This window comes from Poecile atricapillus, chromosome 6 (genome assembly GCF_030490865.1).
Source record: "Poecile atricapillus isolate bPoeAtr1 chromosome 6, bPoeAtr1.hap1, whole genome shotgun sequence".
Lineage (NCBI taxonomy): Eukaryota > Metazoa > Chordata > Aves > Passeriformes > Paridae > Poecile > Poecile atricapillus.
The window spans coordinates 38,623,795-38,634,520 of NC_081254.1; the positions used below are offsets into that span (position 1 = coordinate 38,623,795).

The 10,726-nt window shown below is 51.0% G+C and overlaps 1 long non-coding RNA gene across 1 annotated transcript; it reads left to right on the top strand.

Moving 5' to 3' along the window:
- Positions 1–7,878: 7,878 nt before the first annotated feature.
- Positions 7,879–9,715, top strand: LOC131580605 (uncharacterized). Its single transcript, XR_009277903.1, has 4 exons — positions 7,879–8,030; positions 8,114–8,193; positions 8,271–9,490; positions 9,585–9,715. It is a non-coding gene; the product is annotated as an uncharacterized LOC131580605 (long non-coding RNA).
- The last annotated feature ends 1,011 nt before the right edge of the window (positions 9,716–10,726 follow it).

Below are 10,726 nucleotides of genomic sequence, written 5' to 3' on the forward strand. Positions count from 1 at the left end.
GAAGGAATTTGGACATGTGAAAACAAGCTGTTCTCTCTTCTTCAGAGCAATGTGTTTGATGTTAGTTGGGGGTAAAGGTACCAGGTTTTCCCATATTCCAATAAAGCTTGTGGGGCTGAAGCTGAAATCACTGGGGCCGGGGTGGGGACTGCAGTGCTGCAGCTGCAAACGCTGTTCTGAGGGGATAGTGACTGTAGATGTGGGAAGCAACCATAGAATGGTACCCAATGGCATGGGCTGCAAATACAGTAAAGATTGCTTTGGGGTTGGCATCGGGTTAGAGTGGTATTTCTTGGCCTGGAGGTGAAACCTCAGAGCTGGAACCAAAACAAAGACCCTTTTGTCTCAACCTGGAGCAGCTTCACCTAGCGGAGCAGGGGAAAAGGAAGCGGCTGTGGAGCTGGAAGAAGAGAGCTGGCCGTGAAATAAACCTTGTGGGTCAAGAGCTGAAATCACTGGGGCAGGGATATTGACTGTGGGGTGGGCTTAGAGGCCCTAGGGCTGGACCTGAAATGTTGCAGAGCTGGAGACAAGAGGAAGATCCTGCTCCTTGAACCTGGAGAGTTTTCAGCCAGCAGACTTGGAGAAACACACATCTGGAGCTGTGAAGAAGAGAGCTGGCTGTGAAATAAAGCTTGTGGGACAAGAACTGAAATCACTGGGCCAGGGAAGGGGTCACTAGGACTGGAGCTATAATCACTGTGGGGCTGGGATAGAGACTGATAGTGGGATTGACACTGCTGGGTGAGATAACTATGGTAGCATTCATATGCTGAAATCACTGTAGGTCAGTGATATTGATGTTGGGGCAGGGTCAAAGGGCTGAGGTCAAGGGCAAGAGCTCAGGGGTCAATGGTTAAAGTGAAAAGTCAGGGATTCAAACTTCAAGGGTCACAAGTGAATGGTCAGGGTTCAAAGATCAAGAGTAAAGGGTCCAAGGTCCAATGTTATGGGTTAATTTTCCAAGGTTGTGTGGTCCAAGGTCAATTATCAGGGAATCAAACTTCAAAGAGCAGAAGTCAAGAGTCAAAGGTCAAAATTCAGAGGTTAAAAGTAAGAGGTCAATGGGAGGTTGCCAGGGAGTTGCAGGGAAGAGGAGTATTTATAAACTTTATCCCTACTTCCCTGTAATTCTGGGTGTTTGGATTTCCTTTGTGCTCGTCAGGATAAGCCATAAACGAGCCCCTGAACTCTGCATCGATGTGTCAAACACTTCCACAGAAAGGCAAGTCAGCAGTGATTCTAGAGGAAAAATTAGAGGTGATGGCTTGCGATCCATGGGGAATTACATTGGGAATTATGAAACTCAAACACATGGAATTGTGGAGGTGGAATTCCATTTTCAGCCTTGGGCACCTGGAGGAGGAGAGGTGTCCTCATCCATAGCAAGGAAAGCCTGGTGCCCCCGTGTGTCAGGTGCAGACAATGAGCTGTCCAGGGAATGAGCAACAAGTTCCTTCTGCCACTGCCCTCACCCGTAGGATGGCAACAGCACAAACTGAACTGTGAGGATGATCAGGGCTCAGAGCAGCCCCAGGTGTGAGCAGTGAGGATGATGAGGGGACAGAGCAGCCCCAGGTGTGAGCAGTGAGGTTGATGAGGGCTCAGAGCAGCCCCAGGTGTAAGCAGTGAGGTTGATGAGGGGACAGAGCAGCCCCAGGTGTGAGCAGTGAAGTTGATGAGGAGCGGGTGGGTCCTGCCCGGGGCTGTTTTAGGGGGAGGGTTTCGCTCAGTTCACTTGGGCACGGAGCAGTTGGAGAAGAGGGGTTTATGGTGGGGTCCCCGGGGGTGTCTCATAGAACGATACCGGGAGCATCTTGTAGGGTCTGGGAGAACAACTGGATGCACTTGGACACGGAGCATTGCTTAAAGGAGGTGCCGAGGGACAAACCTTTGTGTCTTGAAGCAGCATCGGAGCAAGTAAGCTAGTGCGGGTTTGCAGGGGGGACTTTTCTCCTTTTCCTTTTTGATTTCCTCTTGCCGGGGAGCGACAGAGCCATGCGGAGGCGAGGTGAGCTCTGCCGGGCCGGCAGGCGGGAGCCGCGGCGCGGAGCTGTGTCCGTCCCGCCCGCTCCGGGCGCGGGGCTCGGGCACCGCCGGGGTCCCTTCGGGCCGGTGCCGCTGGGCGGGCCGGGCTCTCCTGGGGCCGGGGCCGCCCCCGCCCGCCGGAGGAGCCGCTTTCCTGCCGGAGCCGCGCTCCGTCCGGGGCCGGGAGCGCGGGGTCGCCCCCGGGTGCCGAGTGCCGGGGCTCGCGTGGCTCCCCCGGTCCCCCCGCACCTGGAGCGGCGCCAGCCCGGGAGCGAGTCCCGGCGAGGGCCGCTGGGGGACACTCGTGACTCGTCAGGTTCAGAGTGCGCTGGCAAAAGCCGCTGGGAGGAGGGGAGGGGGAAAAGCCCGACCTTCCGGCCTTTTTGTCTGTGGGCTTTGTCGGTATTGCTCTTTAGCCGAGCCGCGCCTTTAAATAACGATGTGGCGCCTTCTAGAAACTGTGTCCAATACCTTTTGCACCCTCACGTGAGGGCTTCGAGCTCAGGTTTTTCCATTGCCGAGTTAACTGCAGGTCCAAGCTGACAGCGTCCCGTGCATCTGGTGTGCGTGAATCTGTGATGTTCACTTCCTGTAGATGCAGAGTTGGGCTTTTTGGGCAGGCCGTATTTCTCAAACCTCGGAGCTTGTTAACCCTTGTACACGATTTTCTGGAGACGCGGGCTGGGGGAGAACTTTGTCTTGCTGCTGTACTAGGGAATGGAATGCAGGGGGTCCCCGCAATATCCCCGTGGAAGCTGGAATGTCCGAGGAAATGGATGCCACAATTCTCGGGGCTGAACCTGGCTCCCAGCGCTCTGCAGCGTAGGACGCGAGAGAGCAGGGCCGAGGGACAGCGGGGTAGGAGCGGCGAGGTGCTTCGTGCTCTGGGTTTAGTGTCGCTGATGTTTCCAGAGCCAGAGCAGGTTGATTTGGTTCTGGTGCACTGGAACGGGATCCAAACCTTAGAAAGGTTTGAGACAAACTGGGAGGAAATGTTTTAAAATGAATGTGTTTCTTAATAGAAGGCAGGTTTCAGTCCGTTTTTTGATTCTAAAGGAAATTTCTTTTGAGGAAAATTGAAAAAAAAAGGTTATTTTAATAAGTAGGGCGTAGGTAAGAGGAAAAAAAAAGGAAGAATAACGAAATTATAATCGTTTTGTTGTGGAGAAAAGAGCAGGAGATTTAGAAGGGTTTTTCTGCACGTGTGGTTTGGATGTTTTTGGAGTTGGGCTGCAGCGTGGATCCTTTTGAGCCGTGGGGTGTTTTGGTGGTAGCTCGGGTTTTTGGATCGGAGTAAAGCTGAATAGTTTTAGAAGAAGTTGTTACGGTTTTGGCAATTATTTTGTATTCACTAATCACTGAGAAGTTTTTTTAAAAAAGTAAAAAAATGGATTTCTTGTTGCCTTTGTTAGACAATAGATTTGAGAGAGAATTTGTGTGAGGCTGTATTAGTACTGTATGTAGATTGTGTGTTCAAAGAATTTTTTTCTTTCTTAGTTTTGAAGTTACAGAATTTATGTTTGGGCATAAAGCAGATGGTGGGGATACAATATAATGGAATTTTAGGACATTTTATTTTTTATTGTATATCTTTGCCTTAATGATTAAATTAATGCTTTTTAATTTTAGATATACTTTTATAGAAATACAGGTAAATATAAATAGCGGTTGTAATATTTAGTAAGCAGAGGTATTTATATGTGGTTTTTAGTCAATATTAGTTTTTTTTGGTGGTACACAGTGTGTTGCTTTATTTTTTTATGTTGTATACTATGTGAAATTTCGTTTCTGAATAAAGATGATTTTATGAATGGGTTTGTTTGTATTTTAGGTAGAATCAATTAAAATAGATTTTGATAGGTATTATTGGGATTTTAGTTCTCTATTGTATGTAGGGGTTCAGATGGGGTAGGGTTTGTTTGGTTAGGGGAGTTTCGGGTGTTAATTAGGTGGCTTTTGTTAGATGCAGTTTTCAATTTTTGAAAGTTTTTTATTGAGTGGTTTTAAGGTGATTTTTAGTAATTGATGGTATAATTTTATTTTGTCTGTAGTTCTGTGTAATAACATATATGTTCTCTTTATTCAATGTTGTCTTTTTTAGTTTAGGTGTCGATGATAAGTTTGGATTTCTTTCTGTTGTGGCGTTTCTTCGTTTCCTTTCTGGGGACAGGCATTTATATGGTGGATTTTTATAGGTATATTTTTGTGGGTGGTATTTTTTAACTTTTTAGTAGTTTGGTTTTTTTATGTTCTTAATTAGCTATTAATTTTTTTTATAAAGTATTGGTAATTACTTATGTATTACTATAAATGTAGAGCTTTGGGGGTTTTTTTACTAATGTTTAGGGTTAGTTGAATGGTCTTGAGTTTAGTGAGTTAGTTTGATTATTTTTTAATAGTTGGTGTGATTTGTTGTGTGGAGTTCAATAGGGTTGCTTTTTATTTATGTTTAACTTTGATGTTATAAGAACTGTTAGTGAAAGAGCATAGCATCTGTTTTGCTGGTAGTTGGTTGTACGGTGTGGGTTTTGTTTGTGTTACAAGTTTCGGGGTTTTCTTTGTTAGCAAGATTAAAGTTTTTATTTTGGGGTTAATTTGTGATTAAATTAAAAAAATTTAGGGCAATTTAGATTTTTGATTCGGGGTGCTGTGATAGAGTACTTGATTGGTTTTATCTGGTATTGGTGGTGTGGACAGAGAGAATATTTGTTTTGAAAGTTTACTTCAGTATAGGTAGTTGAGGTGTTAGGATGCGTTGTGTTTCAGTGTTGAATCTTTTTGAGGCGGTTTGGGTTTTTTCTAGGTTAAGATTTTTTTCCCTTGGCTGGTGGAGGTTCTGTGATTTTATTGATGATATTGGTGGGAATTTGATGCTGTTTGTTTTTTGGTTATTTCATTTTTCGGAATGGGATTTTTGCAGTTGGACTGGAAGAATTCACTTTATTTCAAAACCTATTAGTTTAATGATGTAAAGGTTCCCATATTAACTCATCAGTCTTCTAGATTCTTTTTCTCATTTAGGTTTTCCAGAATTTACCGATAATTTAGCAATCAAGCAGGGATGGCACCCCGTTCTTGAAAAGATGGCTGTGGAAAAACCTGTGTCTAACAACACGTACCTGACGGAGGGCAACAATTTTGCCATTATTACAGGGCCAAATACGAGTGGCAAATCAACGTTGGCATGGATCTGCCGGAGGAGAGGAGTTTCTGGTGGGCTCCCAGTGACATCTCATGGCGTGATGGTGAGAGCATCTCATAGGGTCTGGGGGAGCACCAGGATGCACTTGGACCTGGAGCACTGCTTAAAGGAGGTGGTGACGGACAAAGCTTTTTGCCAGGAAGCAGCACCTGAACAGCTGAGCCGGTGTGGATTTGCAGGGGTGATCTTTCTGCTTTTCCCTTTTGATTTCATCTTGGCAGTCCCTCCCCGGTGCCCTCAATCTGTCACAAGAATTCCAAGAAAAAAAAGGCTGAGGAAACAGTGAAAAGAAGGGGTATAGGTAAGGTGGAGTTCAGGTGCACCCCACCCCCAACCCTAAACAGCAGCCCTAACAGCGCTCCCATTTCCCTGAGGCAGCTGCAGGCAGGAACCCTAAAGCAGCAGAGTGCCAGAACCCTCGAGAGCTGCAGGCAGTTCCCTGGTGCTAGGGTCAGCCAGGAGATAGTGGGGGGACGATCCGTAGGGTTGGGGAAACAGGGGGTTTCCCGCCCCACCCCACCCTGGGCTCTCAGTCCCTCCGCAGCCGGGGATTGCTCCCACCCCTCCTCGAGGCGGCGGTTGGCAGGGCTTCGTGCCTAGCCTCCGCAAAGAGTTCGGCTCTGTCAGCCTCTGCCCTGTCTCAGGGCCAAACTTAGGTAGGGTAGGGAGCAACTGTGGATTGCCTGGTCCGGGCTAATGGACATCTCTTGGGGCCTATGGATAAGGAGCATCCCCGGTTGCAAGCGTAGGGTTGTAACTAAGTTTGTAGGGTTCAGCGTGGGAGCTTGGCAGTGACACAGAGAGGTTGAGGGAGGGCTTCAGAGGTCAAAAGCTTGAGGGCTGTAGACAAACATTGAAAATAAAAGGGGTACAGGTTGGGATATAAGGTAGAGTTCAGGTGTACCCAAACCCTGAACAGCAGCCCTAACAGTGCCCCCATTTCCCTGAGACAGCTGCAGGCAGGAACCCTAAAGCAGCAGAGTGCCAGAACCCCCGAGAGCTGCAGGCAGTACCCCTGGTGCTAGGGCCAGCCAGGAAGAGATAGTGGGTGCTAGGGCCTACTGCTGTCATATAAGCTGGGGTTTCCATCCTTGGGGTACCCTGGGCTCCCTGTCCCTCACTGACTGGAGAGTCTTCCTCCCCTTCTTGAGGTGGTGGTAATTTGGCTGTCAGCCAATACTGCTGTGAAGCAAGCCTCTGCCTCCCTGTGGGGTGAAGTGTGCGGCCCATGAACCTGGGCGTTCTCTAGAGAAGGTAAGTGCTGAATTTTCACAGATGTGCCGCTAAGATCCTGCGTTGATATTTGGTCTTCTAGATTGTAGCTGACCAGGAGACGACATCCTGGCGATGGCAGGAGCTTCCCAGAGAGCGAGGTGGCCTTCCTTGACGCCCCGTCTGGCTACTCCCCGCCGGGCATCCGAGAGCTAAGTCAAAGGCTACGACTTGTAGAGGGTTATGAAAGCGGGGTGCCGGGTTGGGACTCGTGACCCGGGATTTTTGAGTCAGCTTTGGGGACGGGGAGGTCCAGGCTGTGGCCCCTTAGGCCATGTGAAGGGAGAGCCTCACATTTGTTCACAGTGCTGAGGTGTGCAGGACAGAGCAGCCCCAGGGCGTGTTGTATCACTTGTCCATTGTGCCTTGTGTGTCTTTTGTGCTTCTTGTGTTGTACGTGCCTCGCCTTATCTCTTCTGGGGGCTTACCAGAAACCCCGGCGTCACTCGTACCATCTCCGATCTCTGGGCTCCTCAGCCCGACACCATCGAAGCTTTGCCTCGGGAGCCCTCAGAGGCCTTGGAATCGCGTCTCTCTTTTAAAAGCATCCGATCGGATGTCTTTTAGAGGTCTTGTTCCGAGCTGTGTCAACAGCCGTGCGCCGCGAGGATCCATTGTTGCGGCTTAGGTCTTGAAGAAATGCAAAGTTTGGTAGGGGGCTGTGGCCCTCAGATTCTCGGGCATCCGTCTTGGCAGTTGCTGGAGTTTGTCATTCCATCAGCATCTTCTTCCTCCCGGGTTCTGCGAGCTTCATCAGCTCGCCTTCATTCTCACCCGGCTCATCTCGTTCCGCGTTCTCTCGGTCCTTGCGGCCGTTCTTGTGGCCCAGAGTTTTGTCTCCCCATTGTGTCCCCTCGTCTGTTGTCTTGTGTGTCACGGGTGTCTGGGTGTAGTAGTCCTGGAGCTGCTCTGTCCTGCTGCCCAGCCTGGGTGTAGGTGTGAAGGGACAAGTACCAGGCCCCTGTTATTTGAAATTTGTGATGTAGGGTGTAGTTGAAGTCTAGCGGGTGTTCCTAGATTGACACAAGATGTCTGGAGCTGTGAAGTTACCCTGCAGCACTTTGACTTTTGTCTTAGCTTTCTTTCAGATGCGGACGGATGAAATCGGTGGCAGAGCGCCCCGTCCAGGGTAAGGGGGTTTCCTCGAGAAGGTAAGTCAATGTTTGTCTTTGCAGGGCAACTGGAACCGGTCACTGTGTGACAGGTCTCCTCTTTGTCTTTATTTTTAGGAAGTAGAGCCGGCTAGCAGCAGTCAAGACAAAGCGGGCAAGGTGAGCGTTGACTGGTGGAGGGTAACTGTTGTTATCGCTGGGCTCTCAGGTTCTGGTGCAATGCCAAGCGTCCCTTCTTGTTTGCGTGCTTTAGGCGGTCCAGTCGCATTTCGCCGAGACGTCCTCGCCAACCAACCGGCCCGCCTGCTTCACCTCTCCCGTGAGCCCTGCGGAAACATTACAGGACCGTGTGACGGAGCCTTTTCCACGTAAAGGGGCCGTGTGGGTGGCCTTCAGGAACGGGCCGAGGGGTTGCCGTGAGTTGGGGATGTCGGGAGGAGGAGTGAGGGCCTGTTCAAGTTTCAGCAATGCCACATCACTTTGTCTTTTCTTAACTCAGGCGCGGCCTGCGATGACGGCGTCCGGCTCCCAGTGTGGCCGAAGCGCGTGACCCCAGGATGTGGCCGTTCGCAGGAGACCGTGAGTAGCGGAATTGTCGGGTTTTGGCTGATGCCCTGCAAAGATCAGCCTCTGATTTTGTGTTTTATTTATTGTAGCTGACCGAGAGACGGCAGCCTGGCGATGGCAGGAACTTCCCAGATAGCGAGGCGGCCTTCCTTGGCGCTCCATGTGGATCCTCCCCGCTGGGCATCCGAGAGCTGAGTCGGAGGCTGCAAATTGCAGAGGGGCTGAAATCGGGGTGCTGGGTCGGGACTTGTGGCCTGGGATTATGGAGTCAGCTTTGGGGACGGGGATGTCCAGGCTGTGGCCCCTTAGGCCACGTGAAGGGAGAGCCTCACATTTGTTCACAGTGCTGAGGTGCGCAGGACGGAGCAGCCCCAGGGCGTGTTGTATCACTTGTCCATTGTGCCTTGTGTGTCTTTTGTGCTCCTTGTGTTGTACGTGCCTCGCCTTATCTCTTCTGGGGGCTTACCAGAAACCCCGGCGTCACTCCTCGCATCTCTGATCTCTGGGCTCCTCAGCCCGACACCATCAAAGCTTTGCCTCGGGAGCTCTCAGAGGCCTTGGAATCGCGTCTCTCTTTTAAAAGCATCCGATCGGATGTCTTTTAGAGGTCTTGTTCCGAGCTGTGTCAACAGCCGTGCGCCGCGAGGATCCATTGCTGCGGCTTAGGTCTTGAAGAAACGCAGAGATAGGTAGGGGGCTGTGGCCCTCAGATTCTCGGGCATCCGTCTTGGCAGTTGCTGGAGTTTGTCATTCCATCAGCATCTTCTTCCTCCCGGGTTCTGCGAGCTTCATCAGCTCGCCTTCATTCTCACCCGGCTCATCTCGTTCCGCGTTCTCTCGGTCCTTGCGGCCATTCTTGTGGCCCAGAGTTTTGTCTCCCCATTGTGTCCCCTCGTCTGTTGTCTTGTGTGTCACGGGTGTCTGGGTGTAGTTGTCCCGGAGCTGCTCTGTCCTGCTGCCCAGCCTGGGTGTAGGTGTAAAAGGCCGAGTCCTAGGCCCCTGTAATTTGAAATTTGTCATGTAGGGCATAGTTGGAGTCTAGCGGGTGTTCCTAGATTGACATAAGATGTCTGGAGCTGTGAAGTTACCCTGCAGCACTTTGACTTTTGTCTTAGCTTTCTTTCAGATGCGGACGGATGTAATCAGTGGCAGAGCGCCCCATCCAGGGTAAGGGGGTTCCCGCGAGAAGGTAAGTCAATGTTTGTCTTTGCAGGGCAACTGGAACCGGTCACTGTGTGACAGGTCTCCTCTTTGTCTTTATTTTTAGGAAGTAGAGCCAGCTGGCAGCAGTCAAGGCGAAGTGGGCAAGGTGAGCGTTGACCAGTGAAGGGAAGCTGTTGTTATCGCTGGGCTCTCAGGTTCTGGTGCAATGCCAAGCGTCCCTTCTTGTTTGCGTGCTTTAGGCGGTCCAGTCGTGTTTCGCTGAGACGTCCTTGCCAACCGGCCGGCACAGCTGCTTCACCGCTCCCGTGAGCCCTGCGGAAGCGTTATGGAACCGTGTGACGGAGCGTTTTCCACGTAAAGGGGCCATGTGTGTGGCCTTCAGGAACCGGCCGAGGGGTTGCCGTGAGTTGGGGATGTCGGGAGGAGGAGCGAGGGTCCCTTTGAGTTTCAGCAATGCCACATCACTTTGTCTTCTCTTAACTCAGGCGCACCCTGTGACGACGGCGTCCGGCTCCCAGTGTGGCCGAAGCGCGCGGCCTCAGGATGTGGCCGAGCGCAGGAGACCGTGAGTAGCGGAATTGTTGGGTTTTGGCTGATGCCCTGCAAAGATCAGCCTCTGATTTTGTGTTTTATTTATTGTAGCTGACCGAGAGACGGCAGCCTGGCGATGGCAGGAACTTCCCAGATAGCGAGGCGGCCTTCCTTGGTGCTCCATGTGGATCCTCCCTGCCGGGCATCTGAGAGCTAAGTCGAAGGCTATGAATTGCAGAGGGGATGAAAGCGTGACCTGGGATTATGGAGTCAGCTTTGTTGATGGGGAGGTCCAGGCTGTGGCCCCTTAGGCCATGTGAAGGGAGAGCCTCACATTTGTTCACAGTGCTGAGGTGGGCAGGACAGAGCAGTCCCGGGGCCTGTCGTATCACTTGTCCGTCGTGCCTTCTGTGTCTTTTGTGCTTCTTGTGTTGTACGTGCCTTGCCTTATCTCTTCTGGGGGCTTATCCGAAACCCCGGCGTCACTCCTCGCATCTCTGATCTCTGTGCTCCTCAGCCCGTCACCATCGAAGCTTTGCCTCTGGAGCTCTCAGAGGCCTTGGAATCGCGTCTCTCTTTTAAAAGCATCCGATCGGATGTCTTTTAGAGGTCTTGTTCTGAGCTGTGTCGACAGCCGTGCGCCGCGAGGATCCATTGCTGCGGCTTAGGTCTTGAAGAAACGCAGAGATAGGTAGGGGACTGTGGCCCTCAGATTCTCGGGCATCTGTCTTGGCAGTTGCTGGAGTTTGTCATTCCATCAGCATCTTCTTCCTCCCGGGTTCTGTGAGCTTCATCAGCTCGCCTTCATTCTCACCCGGCTCATCTCGTTCCGCGTTCTCTCGGTCCTTGC